This window comes from Oreochromis niloticus, unplaced genomic scaffold, assembly GCF_001858045.2.
Source record: "Oreochromis niloticus isolate F11D_XX unplaced genomic scaffold, O_niloticus_UMD_NMBU tig00002461_pilon, whole genome shotgun sequence".
Classification (NCBI taxonomy): Eukaryota; Metazoa; Chordata; class Actinopteri; order Cichliformes; family Cichlidae; genus Oreochromis; species Oreochromis niloticus.
The window spans coordinates 141842-163504 of NW_020327642.1; the positions used below are offsets into that span (position 1 = coordinate 141842).

General features: G+C 42.1%; 3 long non-coding RNA genes across 6 annotated transcripts; 2 read left to right on the forward strand and 1 right to left on the reverse strand.

The window, feature by feature from the left end:
* Nucleotides 1–5748: 5748 nt before the first annotated feature.
* LOC112845026 (uncharacterized) lies at nt 5749–6187 on the forward strand. The gene is made up of 3 exons (XR_003217805.1): nt 5749–5767; nt 5853–5964; nt 6045–6187. It is a non-coding gene; the product is annotated as an uncharacterized LOC112845026 (long non-coding RNA).
* Nucleotides 6188–6252: 65 nt separating this feature from the next.
* Nucleotides 6253–7094, reverse strand: LOC112845025 (uncharacterized). Of its 3 annotated transcripts, XR_003217802.1 has the most exons (4): nt 7082–7094; nt 6944–7006; nt 6800–6859; nt 6253–6717 (listed from the first exon to the last, which is right to left on the reverse strand). It is a non-coding gene; the product is annotated as an uncharacterized LOC112845025 (long non-coding RNA). The 3 variants fall into 3 exon arrangements; XR_003217801.1 differs by having other exon boundaries at nt 6944–7090; XR_003217804.1 differs by lacking the exon at nt 6800–6859 and having other exon boundaries at nt 6944–7090.
* Nucleotides 7095–15939: 8845 nt separating this feature from the next.
* On the forward strand, nt 15940–17354 carry LOC109200327 (uncharacterized). Of its 2 annotated transcripts, none has more exons than XR_002060505.2 (3): nt 15940–16073; nt 17069–17178; nt 17263–17354. It is a non-coding gene; the product is annotated as an uncharacterized LOC109200327 (long non-coding RNA). The 2 variants fall into 2 exon arrangements; XR_003217799.1 differs by lacking the exon at nt 15940–16073 and adding an exon at nt 16528–16865.
* Nucleotides 17355–21663: the final 4309 nt, after the last annotated feature.

The window sequence follows — 21663 nt, forward strand, 5'->3', positions numbered from 1 at the left end:
TGAAATAGAGTAAACAATAAAATAAGATATATAAAATATAAAATATACAGAGGTTGGTATGTGCAAAACAGTGGCATTAATGTACAGTTTGGAGTGCATAATGTTGAAGTTCCAGTAGTGAGGGTGAGGTGTCTATGACGTGTTCAGCAGTCTGATGGCCTGGTGGAAAAAGCTGTCTCTCAGTCTGCTGGTACGGGACCGGATGCTGCAGAACCTCCTTCCTGATGGAAGTAGTCTGAACAGTTTATGGCTGGGGTGACTGGAGTCCTTGATGATCCTCCCCGCTTTCCTCAGGCACCGCTTCCTGTAGATGTCTTGGAGGGAGGGAAGCTCACCTCCAATTATCCGTTCAGCACACCGCACTACTCTCTGGAGAGCTTTGCGGTTGTAAGCGGTGCTGTTGCCATACCAGGTGGTGATGCATCCGGTGAGGATGCTCTCAATGGCACAGCGATAGAAGGTCCTGAGGATGCGGGGGCTCATGCCGAATCTTTTCAGTCTCCTGAGAAAGAAGAGGCGCTGCTGCGCCTTCTTCACTGTCTTGTTTATGTGTACTGACCACGTAAGATCCTCAGCCAGATGTACACCAAGGAAGCGGAAGCTGCTCACTCTCTCCACAGCGGCGCCGTTGATGGTGATGGGGGTGTGTACTCCTCTGCACCTCCGGAAGTCCACTATCAGCTCCTTTGTCTTTGCGACGTTGAGGGTGAGATGGTTGTCTTGACACCAGTTGGTCAGGGCGCTGACCTCCTCCCTGTAGGCCGTCTCATCACCGTTGGTGATAAGACCCACCACTGTAGTGTCGTCCGCAAACTTCACAATGATGTTGGAGTTGTTAGTGGCCGTGCAGTCGTAGGTGTAGAGTGAGTACAGGAGAGGGCTCAGTACACACCCCTGTGGAGCACCAGTGTTCAGTGTGATGGGGGATGAGGTGGTGCTGCCCAGTCTGACCACTTGGCGTCTGTCAGACAGGAAGTTAAGGATCCAGCTGCAGAGGGAGCTGTTCAGTCCTAGATCCTGCAGTTTCCTGTCCAGCTTTGAGGGAACGATGGTGTTGAATGCTGAGCTGTAATCTACAAACAGCATTCTCACATACGTGTCTCTCTTCTCCAGGTGTGACAGGGCAGCATGGAGTGTCAGGGCTATGGCATCATCAGTGGACCTGTTGTGGTGGTATGCGAACTGTAGAGGGTCCAGTGAGTCGGGTAGTGCGGAGCAGATGAAGTCCCTGACCAGCTTCTCGAAGCATTTGCTCACGATGGGGGTCAGGGCTACAGGTCGCCAGTCGTTCAATGAGGAGATGGTGGAGGATTTGGGTACAGGGACGATGGTGGCCGTTTTGAAGCAGGCTGGGACTACAGACAGAGAGAGGGAAAGGCTGAAGATGTGTGTAAACACTCCAGCCAGCTGAGCCGCGCATGACTTGAGGACGCGGCCGGGAATCCCGTCCGGACCAGTAGCTTTGCGTGGGTTCACTCTCCTGAAGCACTTCCGCACATCCTCCTCAGACACAGTGTGCGCACTGACGTCATCCGCGGTGCGCACACTGTCCGGTCTCATGGTGTTCGCTGTGTCGAATCTAGCGTAGAATACGTTTAGATCCTCACACAGAGAGGCCGTGGTCTGCGGTGTGCTGGTTTTCCCTCTAAAGTCTGTGATTGTGTTTAGTCCCTGCCACATACTCCGAGGGTTGTCAAACTGTTGCTCCACCCTGTCCCTGTACTCACGTTTGGCTGCTTTGATCGTCTTCCGGAGTTGGTAATGTGCATGTTTGTAGTCCGATGTGTTCGCGGAGGCAAAAGCGATGCTCCGTGCCGCCAGCGCCGTGCGAACATCTCTGTTAATCCAGGGTTTTTGATTTGGGAAGGATTTAACTGTTCTGGATGGGACGACATCTTCCACGCATTTTCTGATAAATCCGCAGACTGAGTCTGTGTACTCATCAATGTCTTTAGCAGCCACGTGAAACATTTCCCAGTCCGCGTGATCAAAACAGTCCCGCAGCGTAGACTCCGATTGGTCCGACCAACGATGCACCGCCCTCAGGGTTGGAGCTTCCTGTTTCAGCTTCTGCCTGTAGGCGGGTAGAAGCAGGATGGAGCGGTGATCTGATTGGCCGAATGGGGCGCGGGGGAGGGCTTTGTACGCATCCCGGAAAGAGGTGTAGCAGTGGTCAAGAAGCCGGTCTCCACGAGTGTTGAAATGGATGTGTTGGTGGAGTTTTGGTGAGACTTTCTTCAGGTTACCCTTATTAAAGTCCCCCGTCGTGATAAACGCCGCCTCTGGGTGTGCGGTTTCCTCACTGCTGATCGCGCTGTACAGTTCCCTGAGTGCTCGGTCAGTGTCGGCTTGTGGGGGAATGTAAACAGCCGTAATAATGACTGCTGTGAATTCCCTCGGTAGCCAGAATGGCCGGCACTTAATCATCAGGTACTCCAGGTCCGGTGAGCAGAAGGATTTGACCGGGTGCACGTTCGCATAATCACACCAGCTGTTGTTGATCATGAAACACACACCACCGCCTCTGCTTTTCCCAGTAAGATCCTGTGACCTCTCCGTGCGGTGCACAGAGAACCCCAGTAGTTGTACTGCGGAGTCCGGTACCTTGTCCGATAGCCAGGTTTCTGTGAGGCAGATCACGCAGCAGTCCCGCATCTCTCGCTGGAATGAGATCCGTGCCCGAAGCTCGCACAGCTTGTTCTCCAGAGACTGCACATTAGCCAGTAATAAGCTGGGTAACGGTGGTCTGTTAGTGCGCCGTCTCAGTCGAACCAGAACGCCAGATCTTCTCCCTCTGCGTCGGCGTTTGCGGCCTCCACGGGCCCAGAACAAAGGGGTCTCAGGTGAGATGAATGGGGGGTCTGCAAACGGAGGGTCCGTGTTGCAAAACTTGAACTCCGGAAAGTGATGAGAAAGTCCGTCTTTTATGTCCAGTAAGGTTTGTCGGTCGTACACAAGGAGACATGTGCTACTCGTGAAAAAATAAAGAAAAAGTAAAATTAAACACAAAAAACAGCTGTTGCTTGGGGGAGCTCGCGACGAGGCTGCCATACTCAGCGCCATCTTAGATTTATCAATTTATGATTGCTCACTCTACAGAGTGGAATTGTGTCTGATATTGGGTCGCCGTTGTGTTGCTTTAAACGTGTATTTTTGGGGGGTGACAAAAATGTTGTTTATTTCTTTAATAAATAATTTTGACCAGTATAATTTCCTTGTTTAAACATGCACCATGGTGTGGTCTTTCTTTGCTTGTGACTTCTTGATGTTGGTAAATACAATAATTGAAAAACACCACGTTACATATAACATACATATAATAATGCACATTATGGAGTATGCTTCTGCTGTGAGGTCCTTCCTCCATGTACTTATACAATTAATCGCTAGACGGGTATTTTTATAAATAATATTACATTAGGGAAATTTTCCTATACATATTTTTGACCTGGGGGTAGAATTGATTGTGAAATGGAAAGGGAAAATGCTTATGAACTTGCAAATTAAAAACATGATGCATTTAAGGTAACCCTTTTTCATTTTTATTTAAGGAGAAAATTTGTTCCACCGTGTGATGGCTGAACCTGTTTCTTTTCGTGGAGATAATTTCTCCTGCCTTAAGGAAAATCCCTTCACATGGCACAGAAGAGGCTGGAGTGCAGAGAAACAGGTAGAGATGCTGTTATACAGTCTACCTGGGCCCCACAAACTATCAGCTAAAGAGAATAAATAAATTAAATTGCTGCACATTTTGCAGACTAACATTTTAAGATTATTTAAAACATAAAATATATCTTTTTATAACATTAAATGTATAGAGTCAAATAGAAGTCTTTCTAAAGTTATTTAATGATATTTACATTATGAAAAGCAGATTTTTGACATTTTAAGTTTTCCCGGTTGTCAGATAAAATAAACAACAAGCAAACAACAAGAACACAAAGCTGGAAAACCCACCCAATTGATCAAAATCAACTCAAAATTCTCCCACACAACAGAAACTCCTCTATTCCTCGCTGGCTCCAAATCTCTCAGTAGAATGATCAGTGGTTCGCTATCTGTCACCATCAAAACACTCCACAAATCCCGCGAATGATTCACTTCCTTATAAACCACTGAATCAGATACCGAAGCAGTTAGGTTCTAAATGAAGCTTCGGACGTCACTGATCACGTGACTCTGGCCAAACGAATCAAGCTTCGATACAGTGTGTGAGTTAATTTTTTTGACACCCGCACCGAAGAGTCAGCTTCAAGCGGGCCATCACTACTTCACACTAATTCTTCCTGCTGAGTTTGCAGAGAACTGCACACACACTGATTTACTGCTAATGAGAAGCTTCTTCCATCCAGTAATTCATCATCCATCAACTCTGCTGCTGCTCTCGGTCCTGGATTCTGATCACAAACTAAAAGCAGCTTTTTAACTCGTGTCTGCAAGAGCTCTTAGCGTTAGCTTAGCGTTAGCATGCTGTGTGGCTAGCTTGGCGTCAGAGCTCTGCAGTTGTCTCGTGTGTAAATATTAATCACAGTGACAGTAAAGGAGGTAAAGGGATGTGACGTCATCACGTACGCTGCGTCCTCTGAGTGAACTCAGAAAGTACAAACTACAAGTACACAAACACAAACGTAGCTCACAGTGACGGACACACTCGGCCTCGTTGGTCCAGCTGTGAGTCCGTTACTGTGAACTATGGAGCGGCAGATTTGTGCTGAAACTAAGCTGCACACAGCTGATGTTAGACCAGGAAATCATTACACACTGACTTTAATGGAGAGACCGGAAATACAAACACACAGTTTGTTGTGTGAAGAAATCAAACATGAGCTGAACAAACAGTAAAGTTCCTAAAGACAAACTGTTAAAGGAGGAAACAAAGCAAACTTACAGTTTCTTCACACACCAACAACAAGCTCCACTCCACACCTGGGCCCTGTTTCAGAAAGCCGGTTTAGTGCAAACTCTGAGTAAGTATACCCTGAGTTAACGAAAACTCTGGGTTTTCGGTTTCACAAAGCGAGTTTAGATTAATTCTGAGTGAGTCACTATGACGACACACTCCGTGAAGCTAACCTGCCCCCTAGCAGGTTTACTTCAACTAACCCTGACTGTCTCCGCCTCTTTGTCGGAAACCTGACTGTAGGAAGTGTCAGACATGGCGTGCCCCTTCCTTGAAGAGCCAGTAGATGTTGAAGCCCAAATTCTCCGCAGAGCTCTCCGCCGGGAGAGAGTGATTAGAGCGCGTTTGGACATTTTATCATTTCCTGATGATTTTCTGTTTGAACGTTACCGTTTTTCAGCACAATCTATAATTTATTTGAATAACATCCTCAGGCCTTATATTGCTCATGTGACACATCGCGGACATTCTCTCAGTTCTGTGCATATTATTTGTATTGCACTTCGTATTTTTGCAAACGGGAGCTTTCTGTATAATATTGGTGATGCTGAGCACATTTCCAAGGCTACCGTCTGTCGGGCAGTCAGGAATGTTACAGTTGCACTGAAACGTCTCCTGTACTCGTTTGTGGTGTTCCTCGGTCATAGACCCACAAGATTTATCAAAGAGGGATTCCACAAAATTGCAGGTATCAGGATGAACAAAACTTAATTCATGATGTGGTGATACTTGAACGACTACTTAAATTTTACATTTATTTTCAGGGTTCCCAGGCGTGATTGATGGCACTCACATTCCAATCATTGCCCCTTCAGTAAATGAAGGAGACTATGTGAACAGGAAGTCTTTCACAGCATTAATGTACAGGTACATAGTTCCCTGTAGCATTTCAAACTAACACATTATTTCATTATGGTAATGGATGCTAATTTGTGTTCTCTGCACTGTGAAGATCATATGTGATGCTGCCAACATTATCACAAATGTGGAAGCCAAGTGGCCAGGCTCTGTTCATGACTCACGAATTTTTTGTGAATGTACACTGAGCACAAAATTTGGACATGGTGAGTTGAAAATACTTTAAAATATATAAAGACCAATTGCTACAGGGACATTTGAACTGAAGTGTATCCTTCTGTCTGAGGAGAGTTCACTGGCTACTTGCTTGGTGATAGGGGGTATCCATGTTTACCCTATTTGCTTACCCCTTACCCTGACCCTGAACCGGGCCCACAGCAGCGATATAATCTGGCTCATTGCAGGACAAGAGCCAGAGTTGAAATGACTATCGGAATGCTTAAGGCCCGGTTCCAGTGCCTTCAAAGACTCAGGGTCACCCCAGAAAGGGCATGTGACATTATTGTGGCATGTGTGATTCTTCACAACATTGCCACAATTAGAGGAGAACACTGTCCTTCTGAACCAAACATCAGCAGTGATCCAAACCATGAACATCCTGACCCTCCCACGGACATACAAGATGGAAGAGCAGTCAGAGACACCATATGTCACAATCATTTCCTGTGACCCATCACCTCAACATGTTGAAAGAAGAATAAACAGATTTTTTGTTCAACTGGCTTTATTGGTCGCCTGTATTTCCTGTACACAAAGTATTAATAAGTATATTATTATGTTGTTCAAACACTGAAATAATTCGTCCATCTCTGACCACTTCACCCACCCTTAACTGATGTTCCAGCAGTAAAATCTCAATCTTGGTCTTTTGGATCTGCTGCTTGAAGTGTTCCATTTCCAAGTCGCATTTTTTTAATTTTCTTGATCAAATAGGTCTTGTACAGCTGCTTTACAGGGAGCTATTGAAACACAGGAAATAGCATTGACATTCATAGTACATGCCTACTTAGGTTGGTTGTAAATCAGTGCTGAACATCTTACTGCGGAAAGGTTTGTTGGAGAAGTGGCTGGACCCTCTTCCTCTGCATTTCCATCATCACTCTGTTAGAGACATAGAAAGTCCATGGTTTTATTATAGTACCACATTTTATTCAATGGTTATATTTTCCATTGTAAGATGTAAACCTCATAAAGTGTCTCTGTTGCTTCCTCCTCTGTAACAGCTGTCAATGTTTCTTCATTATTTTCCTGTAGTAAAGAAATTAACAACATTGCTGTTCTACTGTAAACTCATATGATCTGTGGAGTATTAAGAGTACTCACAACTGCATGTTGGTCATGAGTTGGACAGTTCGGGGTTACTCAACCCTGAGTATCATTTTTAACTCTGAGTTTTCTAAACCCGCTTTCTGAAACAGGGCCCTGGACACTAAACACGGACACACAGGTGAGCTGCTTCCTGGAAGGAGGCGGGACTCCACCTGAAACTCAGCTCAGGTGGGAGGGGCTCAGCTGTATGTTCTTCTTCTTCTTCAGTCAAGTTTAACGGCAGCTTGCATCCAAAACTGTTGCATTACTGCCATCTCCTGGCTGTTAATCGTCCATCACTCCTGAATCCTTAGATCCTCTTGATGAGACCAGTATTTCTCAAAAAACAAAAAACCGCCACTTTCCCTTCACCATGACTTAACTTATTAACCACTTGTTCAAACGTAAGTTCCCTTCCACCACTCATTTAACCCCACATCACCCTCCTGTGACTTGCATACTTCCTACAACTAAGGAGTACATGCTCAACCGTCTCCATATCAGTGCACCCATCACACAACCCAGTCGGATGTTTACCTATCCTAAAAAGAGTACCATTTAAAAAGCAGTGGCCCGTTCGTATTCTACTGATAACAACCTCCTCTTGTCTCTTTAATCCACTACTCCTCCACTACTCCTCTCCCATCACCCTCTGGAACACAAACTTGGAGTAATTAGGACCCTACACCACCGGGCAGAACATGTTCCCTCTAAGCCTGAGGGAAAAAAGAAGGAACACACACATGTAAAGGAAGCACTCAAAACATGCGGTTATCCTAACTGGGCGTTTATAAAGTCAGCAAAGATGCACAGAAAAGAAGATCAGACACCAGCGAGGGAGGATAAGAAAGACAGACGCAACAACGTTGTCATCCCCTATGTAGCCGGTGTATCAGAGAAACTCAGGAGAGTTTTCTCCAAACACGACATCCCAGTGTACTTCAGACCCAGCAACACAATCAGACAGAAACTGGTTCACCCGAAAGACAAAACTCCAAAACACAGACTTAACAACGTGGTGTATGCTGTACAGTGTAGCGAGGAATGCCCAGACCTCTACATTGGAAAGACCAAACAGCCACTCCACAAGCGCATGGCACAACATAGAAGAGCCACCTCCACGGGACAAGACTCAGCAGTCCACCTGCATCTTAAGGATAAAGGACACTCTTTCGAGGATGCCAATGTTCACATTTTGGACAGAGAGGACAGATGGTTTGAAAGAGGAGTGAAAGAGGCCATCTATGTCCACTGTGAGCGACCATCTTTGAACAGAGGTGGCGGTTTACGACACCAACTGTCTGCCATCTATAATCCAGTTTTGAGTTCCCTCCCCAGACGCCTTAATGCCCACTCACATCCTGGGCCATCTGACCTCAGGAATTCACATGACAAGGTGCGGCCAGGTTTCACAATGAGCTCACCCGAAACCCTGGCTGATTAGGTACCACACCCGCTTTCACATCTTGGCGCATGTGATTAGAGGATCACCAGGGGGTCCTTTGTCCCTCTTTGGGGGGATACTCCCACTGGGTTTAAATCTGGGACTCTCGGCCATTTGACCTTAGAACTGAAGAAGCTTCTCGGATGAGAGGTGAAACGTCTTCAAGCAACTCAAAGAAGTCCAGACGCTTTTCTTTGCAAACTCCTTTGACTACGATGACCTGGATGACTGAGAACCTTCACAGACACACTACTCCTCTTAGCTTCTATTGTTTTTTGCACCCTATATAAATGTCTCCCTTTTGTTTCATTATCCCATGCCATTTGCCAGAAGTTCTTACTTTCTGTCCAAACTACACTTTTCCCTTCAGATTTTGACAGTGGTATCTGTACATCTATGTCGACTCTTTAAACAGCTGCTTTGGCCAACCTATCTGCGCTTTCATTCCCCAAAATACCCACATGAGCCGGAGTCCACATTATTACCACATGTTTATTTTGGTCAGACAGTCTATGATGAGCAAAAAGAATGTCATACAGAATTTGCTGATGGGTAGTTGTGTATCCTTGTTCAATACTTAATAATGCGGACAATGAATCACTGCATATCAGTACTTTGGAGACTCTGCTGTCTTCCACCCATTCTAGAGCCAGCAGTATAGCATACAATTCAACTGCATATACACCCAGACGAGTTGATGTTCTTTTAGCAATCTTGATATTTAACTCCGGAATTACCACAGCTACACTAGTTGCTTCAGTTTTAGGATCTTTTGACCCATCTGTATACACCTGTAAAAAGTCACTGTATTTGCTCTCCAATCTGTTATAAAATTTTTGACAAATATCTGTGGTCACTTTCCTCTTTTTAGTGTCCGTTAATGATCTGTCTACGTCAATATATTTCAATGTCCATATGGGTCGTAAAGGCCACAACACTGTCTGATTGAAGTCTTTGTCATACACTTTAAAAGTCCTTGCTCTATCATCCCCAACCCACCCAAAACTATTTTTAAAAACCTTTCCTCTTTCCCAACAAGTCCCTAACACTTTCTTAACAGGATGGTTTTCGTCATGACCTTTCAAATTTATCCAATAATTAACCAACAGCTGTTGCCTTCTAATATACAGTGGCATTTCTCCCGATTCCACTTGTAGAGCACATATTGGTGTTGTTTTAACTGCCCCTAAGCAAAGTCTCAGTGCTCGAGCTTGAATTACATCCAGCTTCTTCAAGGAAGTCTTAGCCGCTGATCCATGTACCACACACCCATAATCCAATCTTGATCGAATCATCGTGAGATAAATACTCTTAAGTGCAGCAAAATTAGCACCCCATGTCAGTCCTGCTAAACACCTCAAAATATTGAGAACCTTTTTACTTTTCCCCACAACGTGTTCTATGTGATGTTTCCAAGTTAATCTCTTGTTCCATTTTCTGTTACACATGGCTCAGAAACATGCGACCCTATTTTAACTTGAATTGTTCTGTCACATAAAAAGTCTAACACCCAATTAAACATACTTCCTCCTATCCCTGCTTCATGTAGCTTAATCAGTAGACCGTCTCTCCAAAGCATATCATATGCCTGTTCTACATCAAAGAAGACAGCAACCACCACCTCTTTATTAACAGCCTTCCTGATATTATCTTCCAGATATAAGACAGGATCCATCGTCCCTCTTCCTCTACGAAAACCACTCTGATAGGGTGCTAAGACATTTCTTGACTCTAAAAAGTGAACCAACCTCTCATTCACCATCCGTTCCATTAGTTTACACATATTGGAAGTCAGAGCAATGGGCCTATAATTTCCAGGATCGCTATGGTCTTTCCCTGGTTTCTTTATTGGTACAATCAGCGCTTCTTTCCACCGACGTGGGAGACGCCCTACTGTCCATACCTTATTAAACAACATTAGCAATTTATTTAATGCTTCATCACTTAGATGTTTCAGCATAACATAACATATCTCATCCTTCCCTGGAGCACTGTTCCTAGTACTGCCCAGAGCTCTTTTCAGTTCTCCAATAGAAAAGGGACAACCCATTACATCTGCAGTACTTTCCTTCCTCCCTAAAGCGTCAAGATGTCTTTCTTTAGTTCTCTCTCTTCCTCGTTTACTTTCCTCTGATAAATTTCTCCCACTATGTACATCAACAAAAGTACTTGCCAACAAATCAACTTTTTCCCCATCAGTAACAGCTACTCGATTATTCTTTTCAAGAATTGGATAACTCCAGTCTCTTCTGTCTCCCCCCATTTTCCTGATCATCCCCCACACTTCCCCCAATTCAGTATTACTACCAAGTGTACTACAGAAATCTCTCCAGTACGTTCTCTTCGTTCTTCTTATTGTACTTCTGACTCTTGCTTGTGCTTTTTTGCAGTCAATTAAGTGTTGAAAATTATGAGACCGTTTGACCAACTTAAATGCTCTATTTCGTTCTCTAACTACTAACTGACATTCAGCAGTCCACCATGGGACTGCTCTCCTTCTAACTCTCCCTGTTGTCTTTGGAATAGCCTCCTCAGCAGCGCTTAGAATACATTGACTGATTTTGTGAGTCATATCTTCGACACTCAAATGATTTTGAACTTGTAAAAGCTTCCTCTCACAAACCCTACTTAACTTCCCCCAATTTGCCTTCCCAAACACCCACTTCCCCCCTAACGTTTCAGGTACCTGTATGTGACCAAACCTTATTTTACTCACAACCAGATAATGATCACTACCAAACGACTTATTGTTTACTCGCCATTCACATAATGGCGCCAAAGAACTAGAAGCAAAAGTCAAGTCTAATACGGATTCCTTACCAGAGCTAATATCAATTCGTGTCTTCCTCCCATCATTCAAACATACAAGATTTTTACTGTCCAGAAATTCCTCTAACACTCCCCCATTGTAGTCTGTTTTGTCACTCCCCCATAACAAATGGTGTGCATTAAAATCCCCAAACCATATAATATTTCCTTTCATGTCCATTTCCTCCAGCTTATTTAACTCTAACCTTTTACATGGATTATAAATATTAACAACCATAACCACCTTCCCTCCCATCCAAACCTTTATCACTACATACTCCAAATCCCCCTCCCTGTCACCTATCTTGTACGGAATACCTTCCTTAATCAACGTAAGACACCCACCACCAGTCCCTTCTTCCCTATCATATCTAACAGCAATATACCCATACACTCTAAAATCCAAAAAAGGCTTCAACCATGTTTCCTGAATACAAATTAGGTCAGGTTTTTCTGTCTGTTCATATATAAACTGCTTAAAATCTTGACCATTTGAGAAGAGACTCCTGGCATTCCACTGTAAGAGTAATATGGTTATAAGAACTAACCACCACATTATCCCTCTTGACTTGCCTGACTAATTAGTTCACCTCTTATATCCTCCCACCTGATATTCTTCATGTCTAAACTATGACATGCCGCCTTCACAATAATCTGGATCCTCTCTGTCTTGGACTTCACATCTGAAGTTGCATTTATTACTCCCGCAACGAATGTCACCATCTTCTTCTTCTCTTCTTCTATTTTCCTTTCAACCATTGCCATAACCTTCTCCATTACTTGTTTCTCCTCTACCCTGTGTTTCCCAATCTGTCTCTCTTGCTCCACCATTTTAAATGCCTCTGCATATGTCACTCTCTGCAGTACCCTGGTGTTTTGAACGACTGTCTGCTGCCTCAACACTTCACACCCCCAAAAAGCAACACCGTGCTCCCCTCCACAATTACAGCATTTAGGTTTTACTCCCACACCACACTTCCCATATTCATGATCACCAGAACATCGAGCACATCTCCTCTTCCCTTTACACACTTTGGCAATATTCCAAATTCTTGGCAATTGAAACACCTCATTGGTTTAGGCACAAACTCCCTCACACTGAATCTTATTAATCCAAAGAAGACCTCTTTTGGTACCTCTTTCGTGTCAAATTCCACCACCACAGTTTCTGTTTCTACTTTCTCCGGACCTCTTGTCATTCTCCTTGCTCCTTTAACTTCCCCATTTCTCAGTTTTAAATTTTCCATCAGGTCTTTCATATTTACATTCAACGGCACACCCACAATAACTCCTTTATTTCCACTAGTGCTCCTTTCCCCTACTCTTGCAGTCTTCACTCTGACTTTGCACACCCCCACAAGTTTCCTTGCTCTTTCCACCTGCACTTCTGTGTTACAACCCACCAGTAAATTTCCATCTCTGAGGATCTTAGCATACTTGATTTCCCCAATTTGTGCCTTAAGTGCTCTTGTTAGCTTAAGTGGATTTATTTTCTTCACACCCTCTTCCTCAAACCTGACAATGACATTCATACTCTGATTCGTTCCTTCTTCAGTACCTTCACTGTCAGTCCCTTCCGTACTACCCTCACTTCTCTTTTTCCTCTTCCTTTCACTAGCTCTGTGCCTCTTCCCCCCCTTTCCCACTTTTTCCCACTCATTCTCGTCACCCTGACCCCCAATCTCTTCCTCTTCACTACCATCCATACTATTCCATACTGTAACCACCACAGTAACAGGAAGTGTTTTTAAATGATGAAATATGTCAGTGATGCTGATAGTGTGTTCATCACAGACGTTCAGGCTTCATGTTGACATGAATCAAAGTGAAAGCAGAGAAACTGGAATGAATCAGGTGTTGTAGAAGATGGAGAAACAGGTTGGAGAGAGGATGCTGCTCCTTTGAGATCAAACATGTCGTGTTGTTCACGTGCTGTCAGTGTGACGCAAAGAAACCATGGAAACAAAGTGTGAGTGAAATCAGTCCAAAGTAACAGAGTGAAGAGCAACAGATGAAGCACAGAGGACACAAAAAGGAAGGAAAGAAGGAAATAATGTCCATCTGTGTCCTTTCAAACAAACAAGCATCAACATCCAGGACTAACACATGAATCCACATATTTATACACATATTTATTTAATGAGAATAAAACAAGAACATTTATAATACATCAACAATGATCAGGCCTGGGATCCTCCTGGTTACAAACAGGGTCCAGGACTGGGACACTCAGGTGGATCCTGCAGGGTCTGGTTCAGGAAAAGCTGCTATGGCCAGCTTTTGGAGGCTCCAAACAAACATCTGCAGCTTGGCAGTGTATACAGCACTATAATGACCAGACTTAATTCTTTTGAAAACCTCACATCTTTCCACAGGTCTCCACTTCATCAGACATCACCTAGACTCAGAGCTGGATGAGGCCAGCACAAACAGCAGCCTATTCGATGAAGATGATGGATCCATGGGGTGAGGAAAGCCAGAAGCAGGGGAACTGGAGAGGTACCTTTCATGTCCATTCACTGGAGGTGTGGATCTATTGCATGGCTTTCCTCACATCAAGAAGCTGTCGATCAAAATCAATACAGCTCGTCATGCATCTGGAGCCTGTGAAGGACTTCTCAGTCATGCAGGACTCCTGTTCACTGCTGAGCAGTTACAGCTTCACAGCAAGAACCTTGAGAGCAAACTGCTGCTGAAGCTTAACCATCACCTCACTGAGTGAAGAAATGGCACATTTTTGCTAAATATGCAGAAATAAATGCACATTTATACAACTTATGGTAAACTGAGCTGCCTTGTATGAACATATGTTGAAGATGCCTCGTTCTAATGTTTTCTCTGAGGCTGCTGTGCCATTTGGAGCAAAAATTAATATTTACAAGTTTACAGCATATCTTGTCACTGGCAATTGTTTGCACTGTTTATACATTTATATTATTTACTGTAGGTATTGTTTAAAAAGGCTTTATGTTGTGAAAAACTGAAATCTGGAAATTAGAATAGTTTTGCCTTATTTTGTTGATGTTTTTACATATATTCCTTTTGAAAATGCAAAAATTTGTATATTTATTTATTTTTGTTTGTCTGATAGCATTTATTTAAGAAATAAATCGGACATTTTAAACAGTTACTCGCAACTTGAGTAGTCTTTTCACCAAGTACTGTTTTACTCTTACTTAAGTAACATTTTTGACGACTACTTTTCACTTTTACTTGAGTAATAATATTTTTAAGTAATGCTACTCCTACTTGAGTACAATTTTTCGGTACTTGACCCACCTCTGGTTGTATGTCTTCCATTTTCTAATAATTGTTCCCACAGTTGATTTCTTCACACCAAGCTGCTTACCTATTGCAGATTCAGTCTTCCCAGCCTATGATGTAAATTACAGGCCTCTCTCATCTTTTAAATGGGAGAACTTGCACAATTGTTGGCTGACTAAATACTTTTTGCCCCATTGTACATCTCTATCTTTCACCACACTAACCTGCAGTAAATCCTTTCCTGCTATAGCTGTCTTTCCAGCCAATTCTCTACATTGCATGCCTAATAGCAATGCGGGGAATTGGCTGCAGTGTTGGATTGATTTGGTTGTAGACAATTCTTCCTTAGTGTCCTTTCCTATAAAATCCCTGGATGTTTGGCAAGGCTAGGTTACCTCAAAACATGGCCTGTGCCTAAGAAAGTAAAGGATTTTTCCCCATTTTGAAAGATGGGAAGGAAATCCTGTACTTCCTGAAATATAGAAAGAGCAGAGCTCTGATAGGAGGATCCTTTGGTTAATGAAGATCTCAGAATCCCAAAAAAGTGGATGCTGTTCATCTGGACGTAACATTTTCAGCGGAAGAAACATTTTGTCATTTCATCCAAGTGATGAAATGTTCCTCCCACTGAAAACGCTCCAGATGAACAGTATCCACTTTTTGAGATTTACTCACCTGGATGATTGAGCATCAAGCATCAAGACAAGAGCTCAGAATGTTTCTTCAGCTCACAGCATTTAAAGGCATCCTTTACTCACCTGAGGAGATTTGGTCCAGGTGTATCTGAGGTGTTAGAACAGCTGTGTTAAAGGAGCAGAAATACAGAAAAGACCCACGAGAAGCAGAGACCTCAGTCTGACCCTGAAAACAGAAAATATACAAAGATGATGTTCCTCAGGACATCAAAGTGGACTGGAAACACTGAAATACGATGGTCCATGTGTATCAGAGAAATGAACACCAGCATCTCTTACAGGACCAGGAGAGAGAGAGACCGCACAGAGATGAATGAAGATCCTCTGAGAACTAAAGACTTCAGTCTGAAACTGAAAGACCCCCAACTTAGTGACCATGGTGGCTACACCTGCACCGTCTACAACAAGGATGGATACATCCTGCTACACGAAGTACACTGTAATCCCTAACAGTTGTTCTAGCTCATAACTAATAAGCTCATAACACTCAAATGTCGTTTTGTAGTTGAGCAAACTATAAAGTATTGAGCTCTGTTGGCTTTTATGCAACTTTAATTGAATAGGGCTCAATATTTTTTAGCTAATTTGTTTGGAACGCTCAAAAAGTTTAAGAAGCATATATTAGTGACGTTCTGGTGGGTGGAGTCTTGTTGCGCCCTCAGGAAAGCTGAGTCAGCCATCTTGAATTTACCTTGATGCGGGGAAGATTTGGCCAGCCCGTGTGGATTAAGAGTCCCCAACTTCAACCCACCACGACCACCACCTTATTTTTTTTTCATCAACTGCCCTAAATTTGGTAAGTCTAACGTGTTTTTGTTTTGTTTAAATTTAATTTCAATAAACAGTCTTTTTTATTTTTTACTGGAAATATATTCGTACTTTGTGTACAGTGAATGTTTGTTATAAATAAATTCGAATCCAAGTAATTGTAATTTTAGAAGTTTTCGAATGTGACAAATACGTAATGTTATTTCAAATTACAACGGTGTAAAGTTTTGGCGGTTTTCCATGTGTCAGGATTCCTGGGTCATTGACCCAGCGTTTTCAGTTCATGTTCTGTTTTCGCCACTCCTACCATTTCCTGTTTCATTATGTTCAGCTGTGTATTCGCCTGTGTCCAATTATCATCATCATCCAGTCTGTGTATTTAAGTTCCTCAGTTTTACCACTTCTCTGTCGTGTCATTGATGTTATTGTGATGTTATGTTGTCGGTTCAGCCTGCCTTCAGTCAGCCAGCCATTCAGTCCTTCAGTCAGTCAGTCCTTCATTCGTTCATTCAGTCAGTCGTCCAGCCAGCCAGCCAGCCGTTTCCTACTTCTGTTCTGTTTGTTCACTCCATCGACAATAAACACCCACCTTCACCTACCTACCTGTGAGTCCAGCGTTTGGGTCCTCCTTCTCTCATCCACGCCTCCACGACACAAACCCCTGACACCGTGGGGGACAACATTTCCCATAATGCATTGTATTCTTGCCCGGGAAGTTGACGGTGGCAGTTCTAGCTCCATGCGTTTGAACTTTCTGCCAAAACTTTCTACTGTCCGTTTCTACCGGTTGTCGTATTCGCTGGTAATGCACGTGCGTATTGTGAGTATACTTATTTCAATAAGTGTCCGCGTTACACAGTCAGTAGTTTACGCTGTTGAGCTATGTGTGTGTGTGTGCTAGCATGAAACGAATAATGCTAAACAACACGAGTGTGTTATCATGATGGTAATTAGACGCATGTTTGTATTTTTTCGTAGTCTCAAATGTGTGGTTGTGAGATAATCTCGAAATCCTTTTAACAGTTTAGAGGGGTATTCCACTAAGCGAGCTCTACAAGTCAAGGCTGGGCAGTGGGTCCATGAATAAACTGCCTCACTCCTGCAGGTGTCTTTCCATACTTCCCATCGTTCAAGTGAGGCTATGGACTTGTGTACGTTGTTTGTATCACCTTTACTCTCCATAAAAATTAATGTGTTTTTTTTGTTTTTTTTTCCAGGAACCAAAAGATGGCTGCTGCCCAGAAGCATGTGCTGCGTGTGTATGTTGAACGAGACACCGCCCTGAAACTTACTCTACTTCAGCGACCAAAGTCAGTGGAGGAGCTGAAAGAAATAATTCAAGAGAGGTTCAAGCAAGACTGAATGAGGACTTTAGCCTTTACTATGAGGATCCGGACTTTGATGGTGGTTTTTGTCTCCTTGTGGACATCCAGGAGTTACCAGAGAAGGGCACATTAAGAGTTGTCAGACCTGAAAGCGATACCTTCTCTACTGCATCTTCTGACACAGACATACTCCCACATGTACCTGCGATACAGCGCCAGAAGACTTGGCCTGATGAATTTGTTGTTTCTAGTTTTGGTTATGAAATGGATCATATACTAGAAGAAGGAAATCGAGTTTATGAAGAATCAGGAAAATTGCTGAAGTTAAAGAGATCACAGAAGAGTGAAATCCTTAAAAAAAATGTCAGAAACAATCTACAGTTTTAAAGCATATGCACATGAAAAGGAATCTCCTGCATGAAGTCCAGGTGCTGGTTTTCCAGTGTGTGCATCTGATGGCCCAAAGCTGACTCAGAGCTGTAACACCATCAATGGCTGCAGTATGGAACAGATGTGGGTGTGTCCTCATCTCCCAGAGGAGTCAAAATCGTCATCAAACAGCCCTACAGACACAAAAACATGAAAATATAAACAACCAGACTATCAGCAGTGATTTAAGTACTTTAAGACCTCTGTGAAAATCATTTACAGTATATATCACAGAATTTAAGGCCTTTATAATCACAGAGCATACAGAGAAAAGTACTAAACTGAATCAATTTCAGCTTTCATTTCTCATGATGTATATTGTATTAATAATTAAACTTCATTATCTGTGTCTTTACCACACATTTGCCACACAGGTGTAGATACTGTAGGTTCAGTGAATGCTTACATTGCACTGATTAGAATATACTGGACATCCAAAGCTAAGATTCAGCGCACTGTGTTAGAGGCTGGGATTTGATGAATTCATCATATATACAACCTTTGATCATCATTTATGTCCAGTTGAGAATGAATCTGTGCACTCACATATTAAATGAACTGAAATCAGTAGTGTGATCTCCAGTCTTGATATAATGAATGAGAGAACTGACAGCTGTTATTTTAATCAGCCTGTCTCAGTTGTTTTAACTCTAAGTACCATAGAGTAATGTGGTAACATCTGGACTGACGAGTTTACTGTCAGCATTTTAATCGCCAGTTTAAAGGCTGTAGGTTGCAGCCATTGCTCTAACACTGTATAAATGTAACAGGGCTCAGTGCTGGTTCTAACAGTCTGAGCTGCTTCCAGCTTTATTTGTGAAGAGCACAGCAGCTTATAAAACACGTAGCTAGCTCGTACAGCTGCGACGTAAAATTTTCATAAGCTAAAATGAATTTAAAATAACGGGGCTACGTGAGGTGATGTTAGCGTTAGCCACGTTGAGTAAACAGGCACTCAGTCAGAGGTTGGCTCTCCGTTTCACTGCAGGCTCCCTTCAGTCTTCACATATCCGTGTCGAGCCGAGTGTAAATCCCGAGGCTGAACGGCCTTTGTACAAGCACACACTTCTTAGCAGGGCGAAGCTATGAGCTAGAAAAATCCAGGCTGGCAGACAGCCTGTGTCTGACCAACCAATCAGAGAGCTCCTTACATCCCACGGTGTGGCTAATTTGAATAGCAGCAGGATTTTTAAAATGAAGTTGTTAATCCAACTGCTTATCCAACTGCTAATCCACATGTTAATCCCTGAGCGAACAGGAAAGGGAAATGGATTTTGAAATGCAGTTTATTAAAGTGCAATTTGAAAAAGGATTTTGAAATGAAGTTTATTAAAGTGCAATTGAAAAAAGGTTTTTGAAATGAAGTTTATTAAAGTGCAATTGAAAAAAGGTTTTTGAAATGAAGTTTATTAAAGTGCAATTCGAAAATGTTTTTTGAAATGAAGACTTAAAAAGCATTTTAAAAATCAGTTTATTAAATTGGAATTCAAAAATAAATTTACAAATGCAGATTTTATTCTACAATTCATTAATTAAGCACAGAATTTTTTATTTCGATGCGCGTGGCTCTTGTGGTCCTCCATATTCTTCAGTCCCGAAAGCATCTGCATTGTCGTTGAGGATGAAATACTTGTGAATGGTCCCACAAATCTGGCTGACTCATTTCTCCTGCTCTTTGGGTACATCTAATTTATCCAGAAGGTTGTGATGTGCCTTGAGGACAACAAACCACTGAAAGGGCGTCTGCTGACACTGAAGAATGATTTGTTCACTGAGTGAATCACTCAGAATGGACTACTTGTTGAGCTGAGTATTGAGGAAGCTTTTTTTTTGTTTGTTTTTTTCCTAATCATTTGGCTTTTCTACTTCAAATTTAAAGTGAATGACTGCTCATTTTGTGGACTATTCATGTTTAACGTTGTGTTGCCTAATACCTTAATGCACTACCTGATGTTTGTTCCCAGTTATGTACAGTTGTATAAACCAGTACAAATCTGGATGCCTCATTTCTCCTGCTTTTTGGGTAGTTCTGTGCACTAGACCTACAATACGCAGACTCTCGAGCTTTTATTCACATGTATCCAGAAGGTTGTGATGTGCCTCGAATACAACAAACCACTGTTAGGTCGCTTACTGATGCAGAAAAATTTGTTCAAGTGAATCACTCGGAATAGACAACTCGTTAAGCTAAGTATTGAAGGTTTTTCTTGTTTTGTTTTGTTTTATTTATACCATTTTTTAACCATTTTTTACCATTTGCCTCTTCTACCTCACATTTAAGATGAATGACTGTTCAGTTCATGCACTATTCATGTTTAATGTTCTGTTGCCTAATACCTTAATGCACTGCCTTGATGTTTGTTGCCTATAAGTACAGCAGTGGAAACCAGTGCTGTTTTTTATGTATTTTTAAAAAAGAAAGTGAGCTGCAGCTGTCAAGGTACAGTAAGTGTTAAATGCCTCAATGTTCTAATAGCTGCAATTGCTGTTAATACTGAAAATGTTATTGAATTTTAGAATTGAGATGGAGACCCTTGGAGTCTTTTTCTCTTGTTTTATTTATGAAGCACTTTTTTATGAGTGAGCTCTGTTGTTTGTGCCTTTTTAAAAGCACATTGTGTTTAATAAAAAGTTGTTAAATTGTTAGTGTTGTTACGTTCATGTTTTCTAACACTTTTAGCTGATTATAATTTACTGGGCAAACAGTTTAGAATTATTTGTAAGTGTATTTCCCACAGTATTTTAAAAATATTGAAGATCTTAAGTGTTATTTCCCACATTATAAGTTAGAAAATATGAAAAAGTTTGAGTTTATTTCCCACATCGTATGAGTTGCAATATGTAAAATATTTTGAGTGTATTTTCCACCTTAATTAAGTTGAAAAATATTGAACATTTTGAGTTTATTACTCCCTAATTATAAGTTGAGGAATATCAACATTTATGAGTTAACATTGAGGTAATTTAAGGCAACTGCAACTGTAATTTTTATTTTAGTTAAACTTAAAACTTTTAAAAACATCACTAAAAAATTGTTGTGTAACAGATTACACAACAATTTTTTAGTTCTGTGAACTTATTAGGTTTTACAGTGCTGTTAGGTTTCAGCAGTACAGCTGCATTAGGCATTGTACTGATTTGCTTTCTAGTTATTGTGCATCAGGCGGCTGAAGCCATTGGCTTGGGAGTACCGCCGCAGTTTGTGTTTAAGACAGTTTGTCTTCCTCACAGCTGACGGTATGGAGGTACATCAATACCCACCGCTAGTATGTACGGAAGACTAGGTTGAGTTAGGTTTAATAGGCAGATTAGTGGGGGATATTGCTCCTGTTAATTGTGTGTTTCCAAGGTTTATTGAAGGGAATATCATTAAGTTGATGTGTTGGAATGAAGCTGTGTGGCATAGGTGCAGTTCAGCGTTTGGATTTTGTAATGTTTTGAAGAAAAATGGAGACACACCAATTAATGCAATGTGTTGATGTGGATGGGAAGAAAAGACAGCCGAAACCGACTGCTAACGCTTTGGAGAATCAGATTGAAAGGCTTCAAACAGAACGTCACACTAAGATTAATAAAATTAAAAATGTCATAAAGGTTATTAAAGAATTAAAGCAATCTGAGGATAATGTTTCCACTGTTCAGGCTCAGTTAGAGAATTTGTCTGTGTTGCTTAGAGAGGCAACTCATCAGCATGGAACCTTGCTTCCTTTGCTTCCTCAAGAAGAGTAAGAAAAACAAACTGCTTGGTTTAGTATTATGTATGCGGGCACATAATACTGAGTTTATGGAAGAGATAAAGAAATGGCTTCATGATGCAAAGGGAAACCCTCAGAGTAAAAATCAGGTGTCTGAGCTTGATTTGCC